Source organism: Ovis aries, chromosome 5, assembly GCF_016772045.2.
Source record: "Ovis aries strain OAR_USU_Benz2616 breed Rambouillet chromosome 5, ARS-UI_Ramb_v3.0, whole genome shotgun sequence".
NCBI lineage: Eukaryota > Metazoa > Chordata > Mammalia > Artiodactyla > Bovidae > Ovis > Ovis aries.
The window spans coordinates 100,628,152-100,656,056 of record NC_056058.1 but is presented as its reverse complement, the minus strand read 5'-3'; the positions used below and the strand labels follow the sequence as shown (position 1 = coordinate 100,656,056).

The 27,905-nt window shown below is 37.2% G+C and overlaps 1 long non-coding RNA gene across 1 annotated transcript in view; it reads right to left on the bottom strand.

The window, feature by feature from the left end:
- Nucleotides 1–1,245: 1,245 nt before the first annotated feature.
- The window catches only part of LOC121819687 (uncharacterized), a 495,504-nt gene continuing 468,844 nt past the window's right edge, over nucleotides 1,246–27,905 (bottom strand). The window contains exons 6-7 of the long non-coding RNA XR_009600942.1: nucleotides 7,442–7,560; nucleotides 1,246–2,113 (exon numbers count right to left, since the gene is read on the bottom strand). This is a non-coding gene — a long non-coding RNA (uncharacterized LOC121819687). The remainder of the gene's footprint in view (nucleotides 2,114–7,441; nucleotides 7,561–27,905) is intronic.

The window sequence follows — 27,905 nt, the reverse complement described above, 5'->3', positions numbered from 1 at the left end:
GAAATTTGAGGTTGGTAGATGCCAACCGTTACATTTAGAATGGATAAACTACAAGGTCCTAAGGTACAGCACAGGGGAATATATTTAATAACTTGTGATAATGAAGCAACTGACAAACAGCTAATCTCAAAAATATACAAGCAACTTATGCAGCTCAATTCCAGAAAAATAAACGACCCAATCAAAAAATGGGCCAAAGAACTAAACAGACATTTCTCCAAAGAAGACATACAGATGGCTAACAAACACATGAAAAGATGCTCAACATCACTCATTATTAGAGAAATGCAAATCAAAACCACAATGAGGGACCACTTCATACCAGTCAGAATGGCTGTGATCCAAAAGTCTGCAAGCAATAAATGCTGGAGAGGGTGTGGAGAAAAGGGAACCCTCCTACACTGTTGGTGGGAATGCAAACTAGTACAGCCACTATGGAGAACAATGTGGAGATTCCTGAAAAAATTGCAAATAGAACTGCCTTATGACCCAGCAGTCCCACTGCTGGGCATACACACCGAGGAAACCAGAATTGAAAGAGACACATGTACCCCAATGTTCACTGAAACAACCTAGATGTCCATGAGCAGATGAATGGATAAGAAAGCTGTGGTACATATACACAATGGAGTATTACTCAGCTGTTAAAAAGAATACATTTGAATCGGTTCTAATGAGATGGATGAAACTGGAGCCTATTATACAGAGTGAAGTAAGCCAGAAAGAAAAACACCAATACAGTATACTAACACATATATATGGAATTTAGAAAGATGACAATGATGACCCTGTATGCGAGACAGCGAAAGAGACACAGATGTGTAGAGTGGATTTTGGACTCAGATGGAGAGGGAGAGGGTGGGATGATTTGGGAGAATGGCATTGAAACATGTATACTATCATGTAAGAAACGAATTGCCAGTCTATGTCTGATGCAGGATACAGCATGCTTGGGGCTGGTGCATGGGGGTGACCCAGAGAGATGTTATGGGAAGGGAGGTGGGAGGGGGGTTCATGTTTGGGAACCCATGTACACCTGTGGCGGATTTATGTCAATGTATGGCAAAACCAATACAGTATAATAAAGTAAAAATAAAAATTAAAAAAAATAAAAAAATAAAATGATAAAAAAACAAAAGAGTATAAAAAAGAAAAATATCTTCAAAGTAGGAATCAGGATGTTTTGAGGATTGACTGGAATTATGTTGCTTAAAAAAAAAATACTGCTTTCTGAGAATATGCATAAGTGAAAATATCACTTTATTAAAAGTAGTAATTAAATGTGCCCATTTTTGACTATTCAGAATTTGGGCATTTCGTAATATGAGAATTATTTACTATCTGGGAGATATTTTGCATTAAATTCTATGAGTGACAAAACTGAGGCCACAGAAGATATTGAATTGTGTTTGCTCATGTATACTATTTCATTTACTCATCACTTCATCCTGGTAAAGCGGGAGGAAAGCTCTTCTAGTCTGTTTCACAGATAAATGAAGTAAGGTGCTACAAATCTAAGTGACTTTTCCTAAGTCATGCAGCCTACAGGAACAGGGCAGAGAAGCAAGAGGTGTTGGGACCAGACTCAGGCACTGTCTTCTAAAATAAAAATGCCAGGGGCCTGGGTCCCTTCTCCCACACCTGTTAAAGGCTTCTGGAAAAGTCAGACCAATTACCTAATTTCCACGGCTTCCGCGTCTCAATTGGAAAAATTTTAAGTCCTTTTATTTATGTAGTGAGAAAGCTACAGCGAAGAGAGGATGGAAGGAAGAAAAGGAAATGTTTGTGTTGAAACTGCTAATGGTTTTAGGCTTTCGCCTTTTTAGATTCCGTTTTGTTTGCTTTGCTTTCCAGTCACTGTTCTCTGGCAAGTCCGTGAGAGTAGGCAGCCATGTTTAGGTACACATGCAAGCCGCTCCTCACTGCAAGCAAGTCTGCATTAGGAACTGCTTTTCTTGGTCGTGCACCTCCGAGTGCCGCCCGGTGACCGCGACAGAGGAAGGCCTCATCACGCGTCTGTTGATCTGAACCAAACATTTTCTTCCTCTTCTGAACAAAGAATCAAAACGCTAAAAGCTTTCTCGGAGGTCTGACTCAGTCCAGCAATTCTGTCCTTATAAGAAGAGGATAAAGTCAATGGGGTTAATTTCTTAACATAGAACTTTATATAAACTCTACACAAATTTGTATAATTATCATTGTTCACAGGTACTTGGCTTGGTGTCGGCCCTTTATCTTGTAAACCCATGGTATGCGTGTAGGTCATTAAAATGGATTAATATTCATTTTTCATAGTGGAATTTCGTGGCAAAAATACATCATTTCCTTCACTTTGGGTATTTTCCCTTAGCGCTGAGACATACATAATTTTCCATATTTTCAAAGTGAATCAGCACACAAATGACAGCTTGAGATATCACAATAGTGGTAAACAACTACCCCAAAAGTCACATTTAAAAAATAAGGATAAATTTGATGCTGAAACATTTACCCCTAAGCAGTCTGCATTCTGACAGGGCAAGTTTCTCATAGTTTCAAACCCTGAGGGACTCTCCTGGTTGAAAACATAAGCTATAGAGCCTATATTCTGGAATCAGCACCACAGAAAAGCACAGCAGTTGATCTATGACATTATTAAAACCCCAAGGAAATCTTAATTTTTTAGTGTCTGGAGCTTTCAAATTTAGGTCTTTTTTTCCCCCTCCCTCTCACATTACGATTATTAGCTTTACTAAGGGTAATGAAGTCCTCTGAAACTGGGAAATGAAATTTTAACTTGGGAGTATTTTCACTTATTACCTATTAAGAATAGTTACATAATTCTTAAAGTATTTGGCTTTGCCTGTCAAACATGAAAAACTGAGAATTGTAGTTAATGACATCTGTTTCACAGGTATCATGCTCTTCTGGGAGAATGAGTATATGCTTCTGGGCATTGTTCGCAGAGGGCCTCTCAGTTCTAAATTATAAGCACTATGGACCTTTGGAGGAATAAGAAGGCAATTTATACTGTTTAACATGCAGCCTAGACTGGTGTTCAAAATCAAGGCTGCCAGCATAGCAACTGTGTGGTGTTTCCTTAATGAGAGTGCGGCTGGGTCCAGAAACACCGTGGAGACATTTAGACTTATTTTATGGCAGTCCTGAGAACCGGTCTATTCCTAATCAGAATAATTTGCCTATAAATGACTTCTGACAGAGCTCCACAGAAAAAAAGCAAACCTGAAAGCCCTAATCTCCCCCAAAGCTGTGAGTCCCGAGAAGAGACACACGCGCTCGTCTCAGTGAGTTTGTAAATAGACACAACTGTTAAAGAGATTTAAAGATGAAAGGGTGTACTAAAATTTCTCCTTAATGACAAAACTCCCATTGGCTTTTTACTTTGATCTCCTAGTATTAGGGACCTTAATTTTATTCAACATCCGCATGTCCACAAGATGAATTACTATTCAGTCTCTCCAACTAAATTTAAACTGTATTTTCTCAGCACATAACCCAGGTTACAAAACAGTCCAGATGCCCTCAAACTGAAAAATAATAGCAAAGTTAATAAAAATAATGTATTTACTTTGAAAACTCCCGGCAGTCTCTTTCTGGTCTTTGAGCGTTCTTTTGATCAAATTAAAATTAAAGAATTAACTTGCACATTTCAGGAATTCTAGTTTCATATGATTTTGCATTTTAAATTAAAAAAAAAAAAAACAGGATGGGCAGAAGGATCTTATAATTCCACAATATACAAGAAAAAGAGAAAATTGTTTTCCAGAAAGTATGAATTTGGTAGAAAGTGATGATCAGTGAGTCTTATTAAATAATTTTAACAATAAATGTTAGGATAATAATTCTTTACTAGAGTTCTCTAAGCAACTATGGAATTATTGTTTATGACCATGTCGTGACATTTGATGAACTAACTGGAAGTGTTCTTTTAAAAATATTTTTTTCATCTATTCCATAAACAGCACTTTTTGAAAGTTGGAAATAAACCGCTAGATTTAAGTGATCTTTTCTTTACCTTTTTTTTTTCAGTATGAGAGGACTAATCAAAAATGCTAGCACACGACTAGGCAATGCAATTTTCAACAGACGTAATGAACAATGCGACTTTTTTAAGTGAGAGTTTTTCCAAGGCAGCACTTCACGCTGAACTGACATTTGGCAGTGGAGAACCTTTCTAAAGTTCAGGAACTGCATTAAAAAGAGAATTATAAAGGGCATCATTAAAATTTAGGTATAAAACTGTTACTGAGCATTTCAATTACAGAGCAACATGACTGTCAGAAATAATAGGCACAAATTAGTACTATTGACTGTTTCTTAACATCTATTCCGTTGGCCTCAGGTATGACTGCCTTGGATACTGTCATAAATTTTGTAATGTTCAAATATCTTACTTGTCTAATTATCATTGCTTTCTCACTGTGACCCTTCAAAAGAACTTTCATTGGCACAAAAATTATAGACCCAAAACATTCACCTTATTACTCTGATTTCAGTTCTATTTAGCATTTTCTCCACCTTTCTCTCTGCTGGAGAAATACATTCTTTATTTAAATTTTACACAGTATTTAAAGGCCAAGAAAATATGTAATGCTCATTCCATAAAATGTGATACCTCTAATTAGTCTGCTGAGACTTTTGGAATATATGCATAAAACTGTAGATGTGGTATTAAAGCACATTTTTATTACCCAGAAATTAATGTTTACCATGTGTATGCAAAGCTGCTGAGGATCTGAAGTGTAAATTTAAAGATATTAAAAGTTATTTGTTTCTGCAAAATAGTTCAAATATATATATTTTATTATTTAAAAAAATCCTGCTTTCCCCTACTTTCTTCATCAAGATTTTTTACTTAATCTTACTATTTGCTAGACTGTTCAAAGAAATATAGACGCTGCTGGTTATCTAAATATATATTCTATTTGAGTAAAGTCTTCCCAGTTTCTTCAGATAGTTATTAAATGAGCTGGAAAAAAATAAATTCCAGAAAACAAAGATGGTGTCATTGAAGCCAATGTTGTGTTTAGCTCACTAACGGAAATACAACTTTATGGATTTAAATAGTATTCGGCTGTCACATTCAGGCATAAGGACTGAAAAATCTGTAATGGCTGACAGACAGGGACTGATTTATGAGTTTGTGAGAATGGAAGGAAACCAATGGAAATATCCTTATTAAAAATCTAGTTTTTTACTTGGACCTAGTTGCAGTAATAAATGTGAGTATAGGCTTGATTTCACTCAGAATTAATATAGTTTGAAACAGAAATGAGCCTTACTTCCTGCCTCTAGGAGTTCTGCTGACATTTCTAGAATTGTTTCAGAGCCCACATGATAAATAGAACACGCACATATATGTGTGTGTGTGTATAAATATATAATTCCTCCTATATATATGTGCATATGTATGTATATAATTCCTCCAAAAGGACAAAAATAAGGTCACACTTTGTCCAAAGCAGAGAATATTAATTCTGGAGATTTTAAAAAAAAATGTCCATTTAGGAAGACTTTGAATATGCTTAGAATATCAATAGCTATTGGTTCTATTTTAACTGAAAAACTTCATTAAGAAAAAATATATAATAATCAAATTATCTTATAATTTTCTCTCTCTTGTTCCCTCTCCCTTTAAACCTGCTTTTCTCGACATTGGACTTGTTCCTACATCAGAAACTACCAATGCCTCATTCATGCTGCAGAGAAAATCCTCTCTATTCCACAATAGGGATCACACCGTTTAACAGAATCAAATCTAGCGTAACCAACAATATCACAGTGTTACCGAATATCATAGTTCAAACAACTTTATCTTCATAGAGAGAATTCAGACAGAAGATGTGAAGTTTAGCTTGAAATGATAACCCTCTGCAGGTGGGTTTCATTTGGAAAATAAATGTAACCATGTAATTTTGAGAACCACATCTTTGCTAGAGTGAAGTTCCCAGGCATACAGTCTAGAAAGCCTGAGTCAATCTGAAATGTGGTACCTGAAGTCATTAAAATTGGCTCTTGTATACAACGTGGCAGTTGCAGTTCTATGCTGCCCTCTTGTCTCCTTCCCCAACCATGTCCAGAAGGCTTTTATAAAAGTCATCTGGTTTAAATTCAGTCAAATTTAAATTGATAGTCCATACCACTGATGGATCTGTCAGCAGAAAAAAAAAAAAAAATGCAGTCATCAATTCTCATGGTTACAGACTTAATGGCTGAATTCACTGAGTCGTGTCCGACTCTTTGCGACCCCATGGACTGTAGCCCACCAGGCTTCTCCGTCCAAGGGATTCTCCAGGCAAGAATACTGGAGTGGGTTGACATTTCCATCTCCAGGGGATCTTCTCGACCCAGGGATCAAACCCAGGTCTCCCGCATTGCAGGCAGACGCTTTAACCTCTGAGCCACCAGGGAAGCCCTGAATTCAGGACAAGCGTTTATTTTTTCGCTGGTACTAGGTTTATGTCTGAGATGGGTATGGACTCTATATCTGTTATACCTAGAAAGGTCAAATTTGTATTGCATGAGAGCCCTTTTATTAGACTAACTACTGAAAATGCAAGAGAAACATGGAATATCTGTTTTAATGAGTGCTCCACATTTCTGAAGCAAAAAAGACGGCCTAAAACATTGACAATGTTTATCCTAATAAATAAAAAATGTATAATATAAAATTGTTTAAGATAGAATCTGAGAGAGCATAAAATGTTGTCAAAAACAAGATATTATTAAGTTAAAATAACTTTGGTCTCAAAGTGAATTCCAAGGACAATAACTTCAAACAGAAAAGAACAGAAAAAAAAACAGGAAACAACTTATGTTGGATTAATGATGATGACCTATAAGTGAATAGAAGATAAAGCAGATTATTCAGACAAAACAATAATCAGACACAATGATTATATTTTCATGTGACAAACCAAGGGATTCTCTTGAAGTGAGATAATTTATGTTGGCAATTTGGAATGGCATGAAAGAACACAAATAATATTTACTTTAGTAGAACATTTGTCAGTTTCTGTAAATTATTTGGCTTCATTATTCAAAACAACTATAATTAGCAAATAATCTACTTTTATAAAAAAAAGTTTTTTAAAAGTAGTTTAGAAGAAAACTGCTTTGGGACCTTAATTATTTGAAAAAAAAAAAAAACAACAGATAATCACAATGGTGTGATCACTCACCTAGATCTAGCTATCCTGGAATGTGAAGTCAAGTGGGCCTTAGGAAGCATCACTACAAACAAAGCTAGTGGAGGTGATGGAAGTCCAGCTGAGCTATTTCAAATCCTGAAAGATGATGCTTTGAAAGCGCTGCACTAAATATGCCAGCAAATTTGGAAAACTTAGCAGTGGCCATAGGACTGGAAAAGGTCAGATTTCACTCCAGTCCTTAAGAAAGGCAATGCAAAAGAATGCTCAAACTACTGCACAATTGCACTCACCTCACATGCTAGCTCAAAATTCTCCAAGCCAGGCTTCAACAGTACATGAACTGTGAACTTCCAGATGTTCAAGCTGGCTTTAGAAAAGGCAGAGGAACCAGGGATCGAATTGCCATCATCTGCTGGATCATGGAAAAAGCAAGAGAGTTTCAGAAAAACATCTATTTCTGCTTTATTGACTATGCCAAAGCCTTTGACTGTGTGCATCATAACAAACCATGGAAAATTCTGAAAGAGATGGGAATATTAGAGCACCTGACCTGCCTCTTGAGAAATCTGTATGCAGGTCAGGAGGCAACAGTTAGAACTGGACATGGAACAACAATAAGCAATTCAAATCTGTGTTGTTCAAGGGTCAACTTATATTCTTCTCACCGATTTCTGAGTATAACAAGTTTTAATTCCTGTCTTGGTCACTACTTAGGTGTGTGACCTGGGAAAATATCATTAACATCTGTGATCATTTCCTCTTCTATAAAGTGAAAGTAACCTCACAGATTACTGTAATATTTAAATGAATATTCTGGCATATAGAAGGATATTCGGTAAATCTTCACACATATCTTGAGGGCCTATAAGAAGAGATTTCTAGGTCCCACTCTTCCCTCCACTTTATGAATTATAGGTGACCCCTGAACAACACAGGTTTGAACTGTGTGGACCCACTTATAAGGGACTATTTTTTTTAATATAAATTTATTTTAATTGGAGGTTAATTACTTTGCAATATTGTATTGGTTTTGCCATACATCAACATGAATCCGCCACAGGTATACACGTGTTCCTCATCCTGAACCCCCTCCCTCCTCCCTCCCCGTACCATCCCTCTGGGTCGTCCCAGTGCACCAGCCCCAAGAATCCAGTATTATGCATCGAACCTGGACTGGCATTGGAAAATGTTTTGGAGATTTGTAACAATTTGAAAAAAAAAAAAAAACTTGCAGGCAAACTGAGTAACCTGGAAATACTGAAAAAATAAGAAAAAGGTATGTCATGTAGGCATGTATGCATATATTATATATTGATACGAGTCTTTTATCATTTACTACCATAAAATATATACAAGTCTATGTAAGGTAAAAGTTATCAAAACTTATGCAGTTATAGACTGTACGTGGTGTCATTTGCAGCTGAGAGAAATGTAAAGATGCAGCATTAAATCGCAACTGAATGAAATTAACTTCAGTACACACTGTAATAATTTCATAGCCACCTCCTGTTACCCTTGCAGTGCGTGCAAATGTTATGAGTATCAGCTTAAACACCATGTGACGTGAATCATCTCCACACGAACAGTTCACTCCAAGAAACTATGCGTCTCAGGAAAAAGTGACCTGCTGTGGTTCTCGTCTATTTTTCATCATATTTAGTGCAATAAGCTCAGTAACACAAAGGCACCCACACAAAGTGCCACTAGTGATACTGAAGTACTGCAATAGCAAAGGCAGGACATGACAGGAAAAAGGTGCGCGACTTGACCTGTACTATAGATTGAGGTGGGCAGCAGTGGTTGCTTAACATTTTGAAATAAGTAAATCGGCGTACAGACCAGAGTGGGGCTTCCCAGGTGGCGCAAGTGATAAAGAACCCGCCTGCTAACGTAGGAGACGTAAGAGACACAGGTTCGATCCCTGGGTTGGGGAGATCTTCTGCAGGAGGGCATGACAACCCACTCCAGTGTTGTGGCCTGGAGAAGCCCTCGGACAGAGAAGCCTAGCAGGCTGTCTGAAGAGTTGGACAGGATTGAAGCAAGTTAGCACGTGCACACGCACAGATTAATATAAAGAAAGGAAAGTAAATTCAAGAAATGGTTGCTGCTGCTGGGCCAGCAGGCACAAAAATGCTACACCTTTTGGAAATATCCTGTACTGAAAATGCAAATTTTATGTGAATGGAGGATTGCTATACGAAAGGCAAATCTATAGACTGTGATATGCTTAGAGAAAAAGAAAAGCCGTTATATCACAACTTAGAGCAGGATCTAAAGCAGGAGAAATCTTTTCGCCAGCAAAGGATGGTGTGATCACTTTGGAAAGAGATTTGGCTTAAAGAGATGTGAGGCTATCTGGAGAATCAGTTTCTGCTGACCAACCAGCAGCAGATGAGTTCCCAGATACCACTAAGAAAATCAAGGATGGGACTTCCCTGGTGGTCGTCTGGACTCTGTGCCCCCAATAAGTGTATGGGCAGTGGGTCGGGGGTGAGGGGTAGGGGTGGTCTGCTTTGATCTCTGGTCAAGGAACTGGATCCCACCTGCCACAACTAAGGGTTCACATGTTGCAACTAAGGACCTCGCATTCCACAACGAAACTTGAAGATCCCACGAACTGCAACGAAGACCCAGCATAGCCAAATAATTAAATATTAAAAAGGAAAGAAAATGATTGAGGAGACAGGAGAGCTCTCAGAATGGGTATTTAATAGAGATAAGAATGCCCTAATCTGGAAGCAATTCCACAAAGGAAATTTACTAGTAGGAAAAGGAATCAAGCACCAGGGTTGTTCAGAATTAAGAAGGGATAGATAGGCTAGCTTTACTTTTTGTGAAAATGCCATTGTGTTCATGGTCAGGATTGTCCTTATCTGTAAAGCTGCTAACCCAAAGCCTTGAAGGGAAAAGATAAACACCAGCTTCCCATCTTTCAGTTGTACAACAAGAAGGTCTGGACAATAAGACCTAGATTTGTTACATCGATGGGTATTCCCTGAAGTCACAAAGTGCCTTGCCAGTAAAGGATGGCCTTTCTAAGTTCTTGTGATACTGGACAATGCCCCTGGGCACCCAGAACCGCATGAGTTCAACATCAAAAGTGTTGAAGTGGTCTACTTGCCCACAAACACAATGTCACTAACTCAGCCTCTGGATCAGGGCGTCATAAAGACCTTTAATGTTCACTGCACACAATATTCTATGAAAAGAACTGTCAGTGCTACGGGAGAGAACCATAACAGATGAAGCATCATGAGAGTTTGGAACAATTGCACCATTTAAGATGCCATTGTTGTTAAAGCTGCGGAGGCCACTATGCCCCAAATAATAAATCCTACTGGAGCAAACTGTGTGCAGATATTGTGCATAACTTCAAAGGTTTAGTGCCGAGCCAAACAACGAAATCATGAAAGAAACTTTGCACGTGGCAAAAAATGGTGAGTGGTGAAGCGTTTCAAGATAAGAACCTCAGAGAAATTCAAGAGCTAATGGATATCACGTAGAAGGAATCAATTAAAAAAAAAAAATCACTTGCTAGAGATGAATGCTTCCAAACCAACGTCAGGTGATAATGAAGAAGACGTAGAAGAAGAAGTGCCAGAAAGCAAATTCACAATCGAATCAGGCCAAATGGTTCTGATGTTTCAAGACTGCTATTCATTTCTTTTATGACACGGACCTTCTGTGATACGCGCTCTGAAACTAAATAAACTGTTGAAGAACTGGTACCATGCAGGTATTTTTAGGGAAATGAAAAAGCACCAAAGTTAGACAGAAATTATGATTTATTTCCATAAAGTTACAGACTGTGTCTGCCTCCTCTGTCTCCCCTTCTAATCCTCTGCCACCTCTGAGACAGCAAGATCAACACCTCCCCTCCACCTCAACGTGAAGACGAGAATGAACACCATTACGGTGGCCCATTTCTACTTAATGAATAGTAAAGAACCATGCCATACAGGGAATATGCCGCTCTCTGTGTGAGTGTGTGGGTCTTCATGTGAAAATCTAATGACTATGGCAAGAACGCCATGAGACGTTTTGTGCCATTACCATCGCCTAAACATTTCCTGCTCAGAACTTCATGTGCAAGACTTGAAGTGGATGGTCTATCCTTACATAGGCATAAAGGTGAGTGATCTTCAACACAGAATTAATAATGTATTAACTCTCTCCCTGCTCTATAACTTGGTTTCCCTAAGAATTACACTGCTGTGTAGAGTGCCTGTCTTTTGTAATTGGAAAGGCTGCGTATCAGCCTGTCATCACAGGCAAGTGCTCTTTTAATACGGTAATGAAGTTTCCAAGACTGTATTATGATTATGACTGTAATACTGTATGCCACAAAATTTCATGATTAATCCAGGTGTGTATAGGCCAGGCTACTGTGAAGTAATCATATTGATTACACTAGGCCACCATAAAGCAGTCTCACTGTTTCTTTGTTATTAATGCATGATGCCTATAAATAAATATGAATTTATTTTCACATTATCTCTTCATTTTTGATGTCATTTATGAGATGTATGTGTAACATCTATGGTGTTTTATATCACAAAAGACAATATTGATAAAGTTATTCACAGACTATTTTGTGAACAGATGATGTAAATGTCTGGTATTAATAAAATAGTACATTACTATAAGTGTATTTTCTCTTTCTTATGATTTTCTTAACAACATTTTCTTTTCTCTAGCTTACTTTGTGGTAAGAATACAGTATATATTGCATATACCATATGTGCTAATCAACTGTTCATATTACAGGTAAGGCTTCAGGTCAACACTGAGCTATCAGTAGTTGAGTTTAGGGTCAAAGGACATGTGCCTTTTGACTGAGTGGGGCTTGTTGCCCCTAATCCCCCACATTGCTCGAGGATTAGAGATGCAACCCAAAAATGCATTTCTAACAAGCTCAAAGTGATGCCAGTGCTTCTGATCCAAGGAATACATTTTGCGAACCTTGTACTAGACCACTTAAAATTATTTGCCTTTAAACATGAGTATCAGTGGTAATGGTAGTTTAGTTGCTCAATCATGTCTGATTCTTTGCAATCCATGGAGTGTAGCCTGCCAGGCTCCTCTGTCCATGGGATTCTTCAGGCAAGAATACTGGAGTGGGTTCCATTTCCTTCTCCAAGGGATCTTCCTGACCCAGGGATCGAACCCAGGTCTCCTGCTTGGCAGGGGGATTCTTTACCACTGAGGCACCAGGGAAGCCCTAAACATATCAGTTCATGTATGTTATTTTCTTTGACTCGGGGAGATGGTGAAGGACAGGGAGGCCTGATGTGCCGCAGTCCATGCAGTTGCAGAGAGTTGGACACGATTTGGTGACTGAACAACAAAAACAATTTTCCTTGAGCACACTGGATTATACATTTCTGGAGGGCAGCATTGGTTCTTATCCATCATTTAAATCTCACTGTGTCTAGAAAAGTGATTTATTTACATGTACTAGATGCCCAAATGTTATTAATCAGAATTCAATGATTATTACTATATTATTTCACATGGCTCAATTTAAGGATATAATTCTGCTTTGGCATAAAAGAGCTATTTGCCATACAGTTTGAAATAGGGTTTTTTTCATAATTTTTTTATTTCATGAACTGGGTGACTTTCATAAAATCTATTTAGCAAAATATTATTTTTAAAATTTCATTTGAGAGAACTGTATCTAAAAAGTCATTAAACTTAGAAAATATGAAACAATGGGTAAGAGAATTGAAACAATGGGTAACATAACTTTTTTCTTATTTCATGAACTGGATGACTTTCATAAAATCTATTTAACAAAACATATTCTTTTTAAAATATCATTTGATATATCTGTGTAGCTAAAAAGTCTCTCAATAAGCTTAGAAAATATGAAACAATGGGTAAGAGGCAAATAATAAAATAAGCTCTGTAAAGAGTCGGACACGACCGAGCGACAGAACTGAACTGAACTGATCATGATTATTATATCAACCAATATCCAAGGAAAATCTTACAGATCCCAGGAATGGCATAAATGCTTTAGCATTGATATGCACTTTGACAAAGGCATCCCCATGATGAGGTCTCAGGTGCTGTGCTATGCTCTGCAGACAACCGAGGGGAAGCTAAAATTCTGGTTCACGGGCAGGAGTGATTTATTCCACGTTGACTTTATTTGACAGCAGGTGCCTGGTCTGTAATTTAGCCATTACACATGTTTTTCCTTGCCTCTGAACAAAGCTAGGAAGCTAAAACGTGGGCATGGCACCTGCTAAAATAACAACATCAAGAGAATAAAAGCCCCAAATTTAGAATAGCAATAAAAAAAAAGAAACTAATTCATTTGGAATAGCATCAAAGGGCCAGAGACGTATGATGTTCATTTTTAAAAGTCTAAAGAATGAGATATGCAGGATAGAGTGAAGATTAAATAGTGACTAACTAAGGAAAAAATTTTTAATAAACCATATGGAAAATCCTTTTACTAAACCCAGAATGAGTTTTCAGGATCATAAAAAAGTTTTTAACTATTTAATTTATGCCCTAAATATCTTTTCTGTACTTCTTTTATTAAATGCACATACCCGAAATGTACTTTTCTGAAAAATTTTCACAAACCACATTTTCCCATTTTAAGGTTGAGAATCTCATAGGATCATTCCAGTATCATTCAATTTGATCTTTTAAAATTAAACCTAAATACTGACGGAGTGTTATCTTTTTTAGCACACTTGTAGTCAAACTCATGTTTTCTTTTCTGGCTTGTACAATTTTCCACTGGAGGCGAGTCTCTAAGCACTTTCTGTAATTTGAAAGACAGCCTTGAGATTCAAATTTAGATTTTTCCCCATTCTAAATCCCACCCAAGACCATTCTAATGGTTCTAGCTGTGATAGGATAGTTTTGATTCTAATCGCAGACAGCTTGTGCTCATATCCACAGACAACCGAATCCATTTACTCCGCTCGTGGAGGATTGCTCTTCTCCCTGATATCCTAGGTCTATGGAAGCTATAACCCTTCATGGCCCACCCTCCCTTCCTCTATGCCTTGACTAGTCAAGACTTTTAACAATTTCAAATGTTTCTACTCTATCACCTTAGAGATACTGAAAACAGATGTGATCTCTATTGTTTAGATTATATATTCCTTTCTTGTATACAATACAATTACTAATACCTGTCAACATCCCAAGAGTTAACACCACCTTGCTATTAACCTCTGAAAGAAAATCCCCAACTTGCTCCAGTCCATCCCAAACCTTGATGCTGCATTGATTGAATTTTTTACCTTTTATTAAACTGATATGTCGATTCCTGATATTCCCGGAAGTTCAGCTCTAATAGAGGTGTCAAACTCATGTCTCCCTCTGTGAAAGCTTTAAAAAAATCCAAGAGTTGTAAATTGATTTTGGATGAAGTCCAATCTCCCAAAAATATATTTTTTAACCAAGAAAATAGCTAAAGCTTAAACCTTGGATGAGTATGACGGCTTGTGACTTCCAACTATATCACTTCTAGCCACCTGAGGTCTGTTGGGCTTCTCTGTGCCCATCTCTCCACACACACTCCTGCTATTAAAGTTATGTACTTAAGAGTTCATAGGCTGTCACCAAATAAATGTTGCCCAGTCAAGTGACGAACAATGCTGGGAATCAAAATGAATAAGATGTCCCAAGTTATGAGCATTGTTTCAACATGCATCTCTAAGAAAGACAGACATGCCTTTTAGAATCAAATAAAATCTATTTCAATAATAAGAAACATTTTTAACATTCAACCCAAAGTAAACTTGACTTGTTGCTCAATTGATTTTGATTTTTTCCCATGTGATTTTGCATACCAAAAATTAATAAGTGATTTTTTAAAAAGCTTTTTCAAAGTGTGAGGCTCAAAAAACAAGATGTCAAACTGTATCTAACTTCATTGTATTTATAATCCTTTGCAAACCTCACTCACACTGCAAAGTGTGGATTTGCCTAAGATTAAATTAATCCCTGTTTACACAAATCACATAATTCTCTCTCTTTCATCCCAAGAGACGATACAGAGAATTTCTGAGGCATGAGTGAGCATGCTAATTTCTGAAAAAAATGAAGTGTAAAGAACTAGGAAATGATTTGTTATGATAATAGCAAAATATAGAAAGAAGTGAAATGGCACACACCAAGTACCTCCTGTTCTCAAGCAGACATGAAATTCTATGGAAAAACTTGGTTTGATTTTCAGATGTGAAGTCTTAGGTAATTCAACAATGACATTTTCATCTCATGAGTTCTCAATTGTAAGAAAATATGCCTAAATTTATCAGAATCCATAGCACCCTTTTAAGGCAATAATTTTATTGATGCATTCTATGTGATAAAATAAAACTCTTAATTTTATAAAGATGACATCTAAATATAAGAAACTTTTTCTCTAAATTTAATAATAAATTATTTGGGAGCAAATCACTAAAAGACGATAGGGTCCATGATAAGAGTACTAGAAAGGGAAAAAGATAGGAGTTTAGACAGTATATTATATTCTTAACATGATACTATATTATGCTATCTTTTTTAAAAGATTAAAAAGTATACATTCAAAAAAGCAGATACATTTCATACATCAAAGAGCTCAAAAGTAACAGTGGATGCATGAAAGTGAAAAGTGAAGATGCTCAGTCATGTCTGACTCTTACTGACCCCATGGACTGCAGCCTCCTTCCATGGGATTTTCCAGGCAAAAGTACTGGAGTGGGGTGATTCTATTGTTTAATGGATCTGATTGTTAAACAGCTAATACCAGTATAGCTTTTCTTGTCACTAAATTATGTGTGACTGTGAAATGAATAGAAGCTGATAAATCATTATGTTCACATACACTATTTTAAATGGACTTCCCTGGTGGCTCAGAGGTTAAAATGTCTGCCTGGAATGCAGGAGACCAGGGTTCGATCCCTGGGTCAGGAAGATCCCCTGGAGAAGGAAATGGCAACCCACTCCAGTACTCTTGCCTGGAGAATCCCATGGAGGGAGGAGCCTTGTAGGCTACAGTCCATGGGGTCGCAAAGAGTCAGACACGACTGAGCGACTTCACTTTCACTTTCACTTCACACTATTTTAAATACAAGTGAATCTAGCTGTAGATATTCTTTTGGAAGAAAACATCACTATGTTATCTCATAGGATAAAAGAAAGAAAAATGGTCCTGAGTTCTTGAAATATAACAAAGGACACTAACAGGATTGTACTTGTAGTTTTATTATGAATGCCTAGAAGATTCATTCTGTGATGATTATCGATAACTTGTCTACCCTTTACATCTCTTCTCCTTACTGGATATTGAAGGCATACCTGGAAGTTCTAGAAGGTGGGAGATTTGTCTCCCACTCTTGGTCCATCATATCCTGCAAGATTAACATTCTAATCCTATGATGTTTCCCTGCATTCTGCTGCTGCTGCTGCCAAGTCACTTCAGTTGTGTCCGACTCTGTGCAACCCCATAGACGGCAGCCCACCAGGCTACCCTGTCTCTGGGATTCTCCAGGCAAGAACACTGGAGTGGGTTGCCATTTCCTTCCCCATCCCTGCATCTCTAGATATTTGTATAAGCTATGAACATTCAGGTAAATTGTCTAATCACAGCTGATATTCAGGCAGAAAGGAAAAGCTGGCATGTGGCTACTGGAGCTGAAAGGAGCTGAAGAGCATAGTAAAAATACTCTTTTCTCCTTCCTACCCTATATGGTTCAGTTGGTAACGAATCTGCATGCAATGCAGGAGACCCGGGTTCGATTCCTGGGTTGGAAAGATGCCCTAGAAGAGGGCATGGCAACCCAGTCCAGTATTCTTGCCTGGAGAATCCCATGGACAGAGGAGCCTGGTGGGCCACAGTCCATGGGGTAGCAAGAGTCAGACACGACTTAGCGACTAAACCACCACCACCTCCCTATATACAAATCAATATCGGGAACAAAGAAACAGTAAAGACAACTCAGACTTCCTAACATGGATGTCTTCTGCCTGTTCAGCAAATGTGGAAATGGAAAGTTGTATATTTCAGGGCAAGTCAGCTTAATGCTATTTTATTGATTAGGAGTATTTTGTATGATTCAGAGTAATTCCTGTCTGAAAGGAGTCAAGATTTTATTCAAAATCTTTAGGGCTATAAAGCTTTTTCCCCTTTGCCATTTTATTTAGTCTTCTCTGAACCATACATATCATCTTCAAAGACACTTTGAAGAAGAAAGTACAGAGTCTCTATTTGTAAAATTCTCATTTTCAAAATAATAAGAAAAAAATATGGCTCAGGATTTAGGTGACTTTTCCAAGGCCTATGAGTATAAAGAGACTAACTCATGACTCAGGACCTCTGATTTCTGGTGCTAAAAATGTCCAATAAAATACTGCTTTTTAATCTAAGCTCTATTTTGCATTTATTAAAATGTTTATATGGAATCATATCTAGTAGTCTAAATTTATAAACACTACATTCAGTCTACTACTACATATTATGGGATAAATGCAGAGTCTATTTTTTTGGCCGCCTGATATATTTTTCTTTGACCTTCTATTCCTGACTATAAATCTATTCTCCAATGCCCTAGTTTCAGGGTATATATATTGAAGCAAAGTTGATCAACACGACTTGGCACATTTTCTTGAACACAGAGATTGGTGTGGGGGCAGAGGGCAGAATTCAAGACTGATTTGAACAGATCGGGGAAGAGACAGCATTTTTTCTGAGAAAATTATTATGTTGGGAATGGCTAGCAATGGTTACCTTCCCAACCACGCCTGCAAAATAAAAGTTGAGAATAGGCACATAGAAATAGGAGACGGATGGGGAAGAGAGTCCAGGTGAACCTGAGGTTCTAGCACTACCCTTGATGCCAAGGTTCCTATAGATTTCCCATAGAACCTGAGCACTTTCGTAATGTTCTTGACTTTTGCTAAAGCTAATCTAAATTAAAATAACATGATGACAATATGTTCTGGGTTCCCCACAGTGTTCCTGACAATAAATGGAATATGATTGACTTTCTTGACTGAAAGAGTACATTAGACTCTGTTCACGAAACAATCTGAACACAATATTGTAAATCAACTATACTTCAATTTCAAAATGAGAAAAAAGGTAGCAAATCTTAAAGAAAAACTCATTCCATTTTTTATCTTATTAGAAAATCAAGTCTCCCTTGTAGAGAAAATTAGTTGCTTAAAACAATTTACATGTGCTTATTTTCACCAAAACTAATGTAATTTTCTGTCCATTTAAATACTTATGACATTCTTATGCAAATGATTTCATGAATTTTCCCTTTTCATTTTTTTCCCCATTCAAGGTTCTTATTTTGTTGTTTATTTCAAAGTTAACAATTTCAATATGCAATGCTTTTTGCACCAAACCCCACCTAAACATATATAGGTATAAAATTCTGACCAAAGTCACTGATCAAATTCACTATTGAAACTTGCCTGAAAGCCTCCAGGATATAAGACAGACACATAGGTAGGTATATAGTAGATAAATAGATAACACTAGATAGACTTCCATTATGTATGTGTATATATATGTGTATGTGTGTATATACACACATATATATATATATATATATATGTTTGTATTAATCAGGATTCTCCAGAGAAATAGAACATATATCAATACATGATTACAACATATATATGTATTATAAGGAATGTAATATTTTAAATATTCAAAATATCCTATATATTCATTACAAGGAATTGACTCACAGGACTACAGAGGCTGAGAAGTTCAACCATCAGCCATCTGCAATCCAGAGACTCAGGAAAATAGGTACTGCAATTCACGCTCATGTATAATTCAGTCTGAGTCCAAAGGTTTGAGAACCAAGGAAACCCCAAAGCTAAAGACTCATGTCCCAGCTCATACAATCAGGCAGAAAGGAATAAAGGCAACCCCCTACCACCATCTCCTTCCCCAGACCCTGCACTGTTCTATTCTGGCCCTCAAAGGACTGGGTGGGCTCTACCCTACATTGGGGAGAGCAATCTGCTTCACTGTTTCCAATGTTAATCTCATTAGCCAACACCCTCATTGACACTCCCAGAAATAATGTTTAGTCAACTATCTGGGCATTCCATAACTCAGTCAAGTTGACATACAAAAAACCCATCACAATATTATTCACTATAGGAGATATATATATATATATATATATAATATATATATTAATTATATTATATATATATACTATATATATATATAATATCTGTAGGGATATACAGGCTATAGCTATACATGTAGAGGATATATAGATATCTATCTATATAATAGATATATATCCTACAGTGAATATTATAAGGCCAACAAGAATAAATTTGGATGAAAGTAAAGGGGTATACCAGATAAACCAAGCACATATTATGTCAAAAAAAGACTTGTAAAGTTCAAAACATACAGAAGTTTGGCAAGACAGCAATAAGAAGAAAATTAATTTTAAATTGGATTACAAGTACTCAGTTGTGTCCAACCCCTTGTGACCCCTTGTGAGCCCACCAGGCTCCTCTGTCTGTGGGATTTCCCAGGCAAGAATACTAGAGGAGGTTGCCATTGCCTCCTCGAGGGAACCTTCCCAGGGATTGAACCCACATCTCTTGTACCTCCTGCACTGGCAGGCAGATTCTTTAGCAGTAGCGCCACCTGGGGAGCCAAGGTGCATGACAAGTCCATGAGTAGGATTAGTATTTATCGCCTACACCTGACACTTTTTTAACGCTAAATTAATCAAGGGAGTAGAACACCTGAGGGAATATAGAGAGCTGGCCACTCAAAGTGGGAACAAATGTTACATCAACTTAAGAACAAGTATAATTTATTTTTAATCTTGCAGAAGGTGCGCAATTATTCTTTTAAATGCCAAGAATTTCACACTCATTGTGGAGTCCTGAAGTGAGTAACCTTGTTATGAACAAAATTATTTGAACTTTGTTATGAATGCTAACTGAAAACTTTACATGAAAAAATGCATAGTCCTCACACTTTGTTTTTTAATTAATATTTTCATTGTCCTACTTAACACTTATGAAAACATAATGGTATACATAATTGGTTTCATTCTTTGCTTTTTAAATAAATGCAACAATCAAGACAAATATTCCTGAAGTCACCTAAGTATTATTTAATCTGCCATTATTGAAGTGAGATAAAATCTACACTCTAAATATACTCTCTATACCACATCTGTAATGATAATGCTTCCTAAAGAAGTGCTTAAATACTACAAATATTCTTCCATGAGTTTTCCAGATAAGATAAAGACAAATTTCTTAACTACTTCATTTGCTTTAACCTAGTTCTATTAAATTATTTTTATGGTGCCATTTAAAAGCACCTTTTTTATTGATCAAAATTGCATTTTTAAAATGAGTTGGAGATAGTCTTAAAAATTTTTATGAACTAGTACCATTAACTGAAACACACTTTTCATAAGTTGGGAAATGACATTTAATGATATGCCACTAAAATGATAGCTATTAAATTTGTAGTACATTAAAACTGCATAAAATATGTTTCCTTTGATGTTTATAAATTGATTCTGCCACGTGTACCTGCAAAGTAATTAAACTTTTAAATTACATATGTGCTTTTATTAATGTCCTCTGTTTGAAGGTTGGAAAAACAAAGGCAGGTCTGTAATGAATGAAAAATGACTAGAAGCAAAATTAAGAGTTACTGTTAAAGTAAATTTTGAATAATTGTATCATTAATACAATGGGCTAGGCTACACTGAAACTTATTGAGCTTTCCATCCCTAAAAGTGCTCAAACACAGAGTGGATGCCGTTTGTCAAATTACTCTACAGGAGACTCATGAGTGAGTTAGAAAGATGGAACAGGAAAACCTGGATTTCTCTTCCACTGTCTCAACATAAATATTCTATGACTTAAGTAAAAATAAATGATGATGGCATAAGAAAGGATGGATGATAAAACATCAGCAGCTTTGAAACAGCAGGGTTTTGAGTAACAGTGACTTTGCACCTTAATGAACGAGGGTCATCAGGGCGTTTCTAAGACGCTGTGTTTTGAAGCCCAGAGAGGTTGGCCACTCGCTTCCCGTGTGCTTTCACGGCATGCACCACACTGCATTCTATTTAAATGCTCATGTGTCGGTTTCTCTCATTAGATGATGAGATTTTTCAAGTACGGGCATATATTTACCTATTTACTTTTGAATATCCAGTACAGTCACTAGATGAAAATTATTAATTTTTATGAAACATGAAAAAAATTATTAATGTGTAATTAAATGTCTCCAAAGTAATCAGTAATGGATAAAAAGGTCAAGATAGTACAAAATTTATACCCAACCTGCTCTGTAGTCCTAAAGTCCTTAATTATAGGGAAGTACTCAGACTGTAGGAAATGACTGTGTTCACAAATCAAATTTTAGGTAAATGATATAACAAAAGCTTAAAATTTCAAATGACAACTTAGGGACTCTCAAATACAATGATGACACGGACAGATGGGGAGGCAAAATACCATGTTCTGGGACTTAAAGACTTAATATTGTGAAAATGATCATAATACCCCAAACAATCTATAAATTCAATGCAATCCGTGTCAAATTACCAATGGTATTTTTCAAAAAACGAGAACAAATGATTTCCCAATTTGTAGGGAAACACAAAAGACCGTGAATAGCCAAAGCAATCTTGAGAAAGACTACAGCTGGAGGAATGAAACTTCTTGACTTCAGACTATACTACAAAGCTACAATCATCAAGATAGTATGGCACTGGCACAAAACAGAAATATCAACAAAGGAACAAGACAAAAGCCCAGAGTTAAACCTACACACCTATGGGCACCTTTTCTTTGACAAACAAGGCAAGAATATACAATGTAGAAAAGACAGTCTTTTCAATAAGTGGTGCTGGGAAAACTGGACAGCTATGTGTAAAAGAGTGAAATTAGAACACTACCTAATACCATACACAAAAATAAACTCAAAATGCATTAAAGACCTAAATGTAAGACCAGAATCTATAAAATTCTTAAGAGAAAAACATAGGCAGAACACTCTTTGACATAAATCACAGCAACATCCTCTGTGATCCACCTCTTAAGAGTAATGGAAATAAAAACAAGAATAAACAAATGGGAGCTAATTAAATTTAAAAGCTTTTGCACAATGAAGGAAACTATAAACACAGTGAAAAGACAATGCTTAGAATGAGACAGCAAATGAAACAACTGATAAATAATTAATCTCCAAAATATACAAGCAGCACATGCAGCTCAATACCAGAAAAAAAAAAAAAAGCATATAACTGAATCAAAAAGTGGGCAGAACATCTAAACAGACATTTTTCCAAAGAAGACATACAGATGGCTACTAAACAAATGAAAAGATGCTCAAATCTCTCATTAGAGAAATGCAAGTCAAAACTACAATGAGTTATCACCTCATATTGGTCAGAATGGCCAACATTAAAAAAAAATCTACAACAATAATTGCTGGAGAGGGGATGGAGAAAAAGGAACCTTCTTGCACTGTTGGTGGGAATGTAAATTGATACAGCCACTATAGAGATTCCTTGAAAACTAGGAATAAACCTACCATATGACCCAACAATCCCACTACTGGGCATACATCCTAGCTTTTACAAAAGCTAGAATATGGAAGCAACCTAGATGTCCATCAAAGATGCATAAGGAAGGATAAAGTTGTGGAACATACATAGAATGAAATATTAGTCTTAAAAAGGAATGTATCTGAGTCAGTTCCATTGAGGTGGATGAACATACAGCCTGTTAAACAAGGGGAAGAGTGAAGGGTATTCCCCCACCCTGCTGCCAACCCCCACCCAGGCCACTGCCCGCGGGAGGGCCCAGCCCAGTGTCCTTGTCTCCAGGGAAGGTGGCCCAGGTCTCCCCCTCCTGGAGGACCCACTGGAGCACTGGAACCCCTGAGAAGCCTAGCGATGGAAAACGCCTGGCCGTGTCCTCCTCCTCTGATGTGGGCGGAGCCTCCTGACTTCACACTGTTCTATGTAAACTATTTGCTGATGCATCCACCACATATTCAACCACTGAAAAATTCCAGAGTTGTCTTTTTCTGTTCTTGTCCCTTTTGTGTACTCTGCTCTGAGGACGTTAGCTATCTTGTTCTTCCCAGAATGTTTACGCTTTCTCTTCAAATATAGGGGTCTGCTGAACTTCATGTGGGTCTCCCCTCCTAGCACCATAGCCTGAAAATTCTTTCAAGGCAGCAAACTGGGCAAGCACAAGTTGACTTAGTTTCCACCTCTCAAATATACTGTCCGATGGCCAAAGGCTAGAAAAAATATATCTTTGTCTATGTGGTCCAACTGTTTGCTTATTTCAGGGAGGATATGAAAGCATCATTAACCAGTTTAACAGTTATAAAACAATATGCTAAACTCAACTAGTTATCTATTGTTGCATAACAAAATCACCCTCAAAACCCACAAGCTTAAAATAGCACATATTTATTATCTCACCGTTTCAATCTATATTTTAATGTAATTTCTATCAAAATACCATAATACTTTTCACAGAACTAGAACAAGTAATGCTAAAATGCATATGAAACCACAAAAGATCTCCAATTGCCCAAGCAATCTTGAGGGTAAAAAGCTGCAAGAATCATGTGCTCTGAATTCAGACTATACTACAAAGTCACAATAATCACGATAGTATGGTATTAGGAAAAAACAGACACAGATCAGTGTGATGGAACACAGAGTCCAGAAGTAAACACACACCTATGGCGCAGACGGTAAAGCGTCTGCCTGCAATGTGGGAGACCCAGGTTCAATCCCTGGGTCGGGAAAATCCCCTGGAGAAGGAAATGGCAACCCACTCCAGCGTTCTTGCCTGGAAAATTCCATGGATGGAGGAATCTGGTGGGCTACAGTCCACGGGGTCACAAAGAGTTGGACATGACTGAGTGACCTCACAATAAAACGGTCAATTAATCTACAACAAAGGAGGCAAGGATATACGATGGAGAAGAGACAATATCTTCTATAAATGGCACTAGGAAAATTGGACAGCTACACATAAAATATTGAAATTAGGGCATTTCCTTCATTCTATATACAAAAATAAACTCAAAATGGATTAAAGACCAAAGTGGAAAACCTGAAACCATCAAACTCCTAGGAGAGAGCATAAGCAAAACACTACTTGACATATATTGTAGCAGTATTTTTTGAGATCTGTCTTCCAGGGCAAAAGAATCAAAAGTAAAAATAAATTAATAGAATCTAATTAAACTTAAAAAAGCTTTGGCACAGCAAAGAAAACCACTGACAAAGCAAAAAGACGAGAGACAGCCTGCTGAATGGAGGAACACATGTGCAAAAGATATGGCTAATAAGGGGCTTCCCAGGTGGCTCAGATGGTTAAGAATCTGCCTGCAGTACAGAAGACCCAGGTTCAATCCCTGGGTCAGGAAGATCCCCTGGGGAAGGGAATGGCAACCACTCCTCTATTCTTGCCTGGAGAACTCCTTGGACAGAGGAGCCTGGTGGGCTACAGTCCACGGGGTCCAAAGAGTTGGACATGACTGAGCAACTAACACACCCACACCCACACACCCCCCCCACACACACACACTCTAAGAGATTAACATCCAAAATATAGAAATGGTTCATACAACTCAATATCAATGAAAAACAAGCAACCCAATTAAAAATGGGCAGAAGACCTGAATAGATGTTTTTCCAAAGAAGATACACAGACGGTCAACAGGCACATGAAAATGTTCAACATCACTGATATCAGAGAAACGCAAATCAAAACCACAATGAGATTTCAACTCACATCTATCAAAATGGTGATCATCTAAAGGTTTACAAATAACAAATCTGAAGAGGATGTGGAGAAACGGGAACCCCAGTGCACACTTTGTGGGACTGTAAATTAGTCCAGCCACTTACAGAAAATAGCATGAAGGTTCCTTAAAAAGCTAAAATCAGAACTACCATATAATCCAGCAATTCCACTCCTGACTATATATCTGGAAAAAATATAAACACTTATTTAAAAAGATATATACACTCTAATGTTCATGGCCACATTATTTATAATAGCTAAAATATGAAAGTCACCTAAGTGTTTATGGACAGACGAATGGATAAAGAAGATGTGCTATAAACACACACACACACACAATGGAATATTACTCAGCCATTAAATAAAAGAAATTCTGTCATTTGCAACAATGTGGATGGACCTAGTGGGTATTATGCTTTTAGTGAAATAAGTCAGATAGAGAAAGACAAACAGTTTTTTATCACTTACTTGTGTAATCTAAAAAATAAACAAATGCATATAACAAAACAGAAACAGACTCAAAGATAAAGAGAACAAAACGGTGGTTACCAACAGGAAGAGGGAAGGAAGGAGGGGCAAATGGAGCAGGAGATTAAGAGATACAAACAACTGTGTGTAAATAAATAAGCAACAGAAATATAGTACACAGCATGAGGAGATATAGCCATTGTTTCGTAATAACTTTATTTTTTTTATTTTACTTTACAATACTGTATTGGTTTTGCCATACATCAACATGAATCCGCCACGGGTGTACACGTGTTCCCAATCCTGAATCTCCCTCCCGCCTCCCTCCCTGTACCATCTCTCTGGGTCATCCCAGCACACCAGCCCCAAGCATCCTGCACCCTGCATCAAACCTAGACTGGCGATTCATTTCTTATATGATATTATACCTGTTTCAATGCCATTCTCCCAAATCATCCCACCCTCTCCCTCTCCCACCGAGTCCAAAAGACTGTTCTATACATCTGTGTCTCTTTTGCTGTCTCGTATACAGGGTTATTGTTACCAAAGAACTAAATAGACATTTCTCCAAAGAAGACATACAGATGGCTAACAAACACATGTAATAACTTTAAATCGACTATAATCCATCAAAGTATTGAATCATTATGTTGTACATTTGAAACTAACAGAATACTGTAAATCAACTGTACTTCAATTAAAGAAAAAAGGCAAGTGTCACAGGGAACATTTTGGACCAGAGAAAATATAATGATTGAAGTTACTATGCTGTGATATATAAATATAAAATTCAATGAGCTGTGCATTTAAGATTAGTACATTTTTATGTTTTATATAAACATTTTTATGTTTATATATTTATATATATATTATATATCAATAAAAATTTAAATTCCATTAATAATAAAAACTCCCAGGTGAATACTATAGTTTTTCACAAAATTGAGAACCACTGCTTTAAATACATGGTTCTCAAGCACAGCTATGTATTAGAATTGCCATGGAAAGGTTTCAAAAATAAATGAAAGTCACACGAATTAATTAAATCAGAATCTCTTATCCCAGGCATAAGTATTTATAAATATTCCCTATTGATTCTAAGGAAGACCAGGTGAAAATGGTTGAAAATTATTTCACTAGACAGATTATACCCTCTAGTCCCTAAAATTATCCTCGCCTTGCAGTACTAATCAGTTCAGTTCAGTCACTCAGTTGTGTCCGACTCTTTGAGACCCCATGAATCGCAGCACGCCAGGCCGCCCTGTCCATCACCAACTCCCGAGTTCACTCAGACTCACATCCATCAAGTCGGTGATGCCATCCAGCCATCTCATCCTCTGTCATCCCCTTTTCCTCCTGCCCCCAACCCCTCCCAGTATCAGAGTCTTTTCCAATGAGTCAACTCTTCACATGAGGTGGCCCAAGTACTGGAGCTTCAGCTTTAGCATCATTCCTTCCAAAGAACACCCAGCACTGATCTCCTTTAGAATGGACTGGTTGGATCTCCTTGCAGTCCAAGGGACTCTCAAGAGTCTTCTCCAAAACCACAGTTCAAAAGCATCAATTCTTCAGTGCTCAGCTTTCTTCACAGTCCAACTCTCACATCCATACATGACTACTGGAAAAACCATAGCCTTGACTAGACAGACCTTTGTTGGCAAAGTAATGTCTCTGCTTTTGAATATGCTATCTAGGTTGGTCATAACTTTTCTTCCAAGGAGTAAGCATCTTTTAATTTCATGGCTGCAGTCACCATCTGCAGGGATTTTGGAGCCCCCCAAAATAAAGTCAGCCATTGTTCCCACTGTTTCCCCATCTATTTGCCATGAAGAGATGGGACCAGATGCCATGATCTTCGTTTTCTGAATGTTGAGCTTTAAGCTAACTTTTCGCTCTCCTCTTTCACTTTTTAGTTCCTCTTCATTTTCTGCCATAAAGGTGGTATCATCTGCATATCTGAAACCTTGATATTTCTCCCTGCAATCTTGATTCCAGCTTGTGTTTCTTCCAATCCAGCGTTTCTCATGATGTACTCTGCATAGAAGTTAAATAAGCAGGGTGACAATATACAGCCTTGAAGGACTCCTTTTCCTATTTGGAACCAGTCTATTGTTTCATGTCCAGTTCTAACTGTTACTTCCTGAACTGCATATAGGTTTCTCAAGAGGCAGGTTAGGTGGTCTGGTATTCCCATCTCTTTCAGAATTTTCCACAGTTTATAGGATAAAACTAACTGTTGAAAAAAAAACTGGATTAATTAATAAGTCAATAATTAATTGACTCTGGTTACTTTGATTATGTAATCCAAATAAACAATCCTTTTTTTTTTTTTTTTTGTATAGTCATTGTTTTGGCAGAAAGCACCAAAACCTTTACTTATATTTCAGAAGTGAGGGTAAACGTCACAGGCTTGGCAAGATTTAATACTGAATTTGGATTCATTCTAAGTAAATTCAGAACAAAATTGAA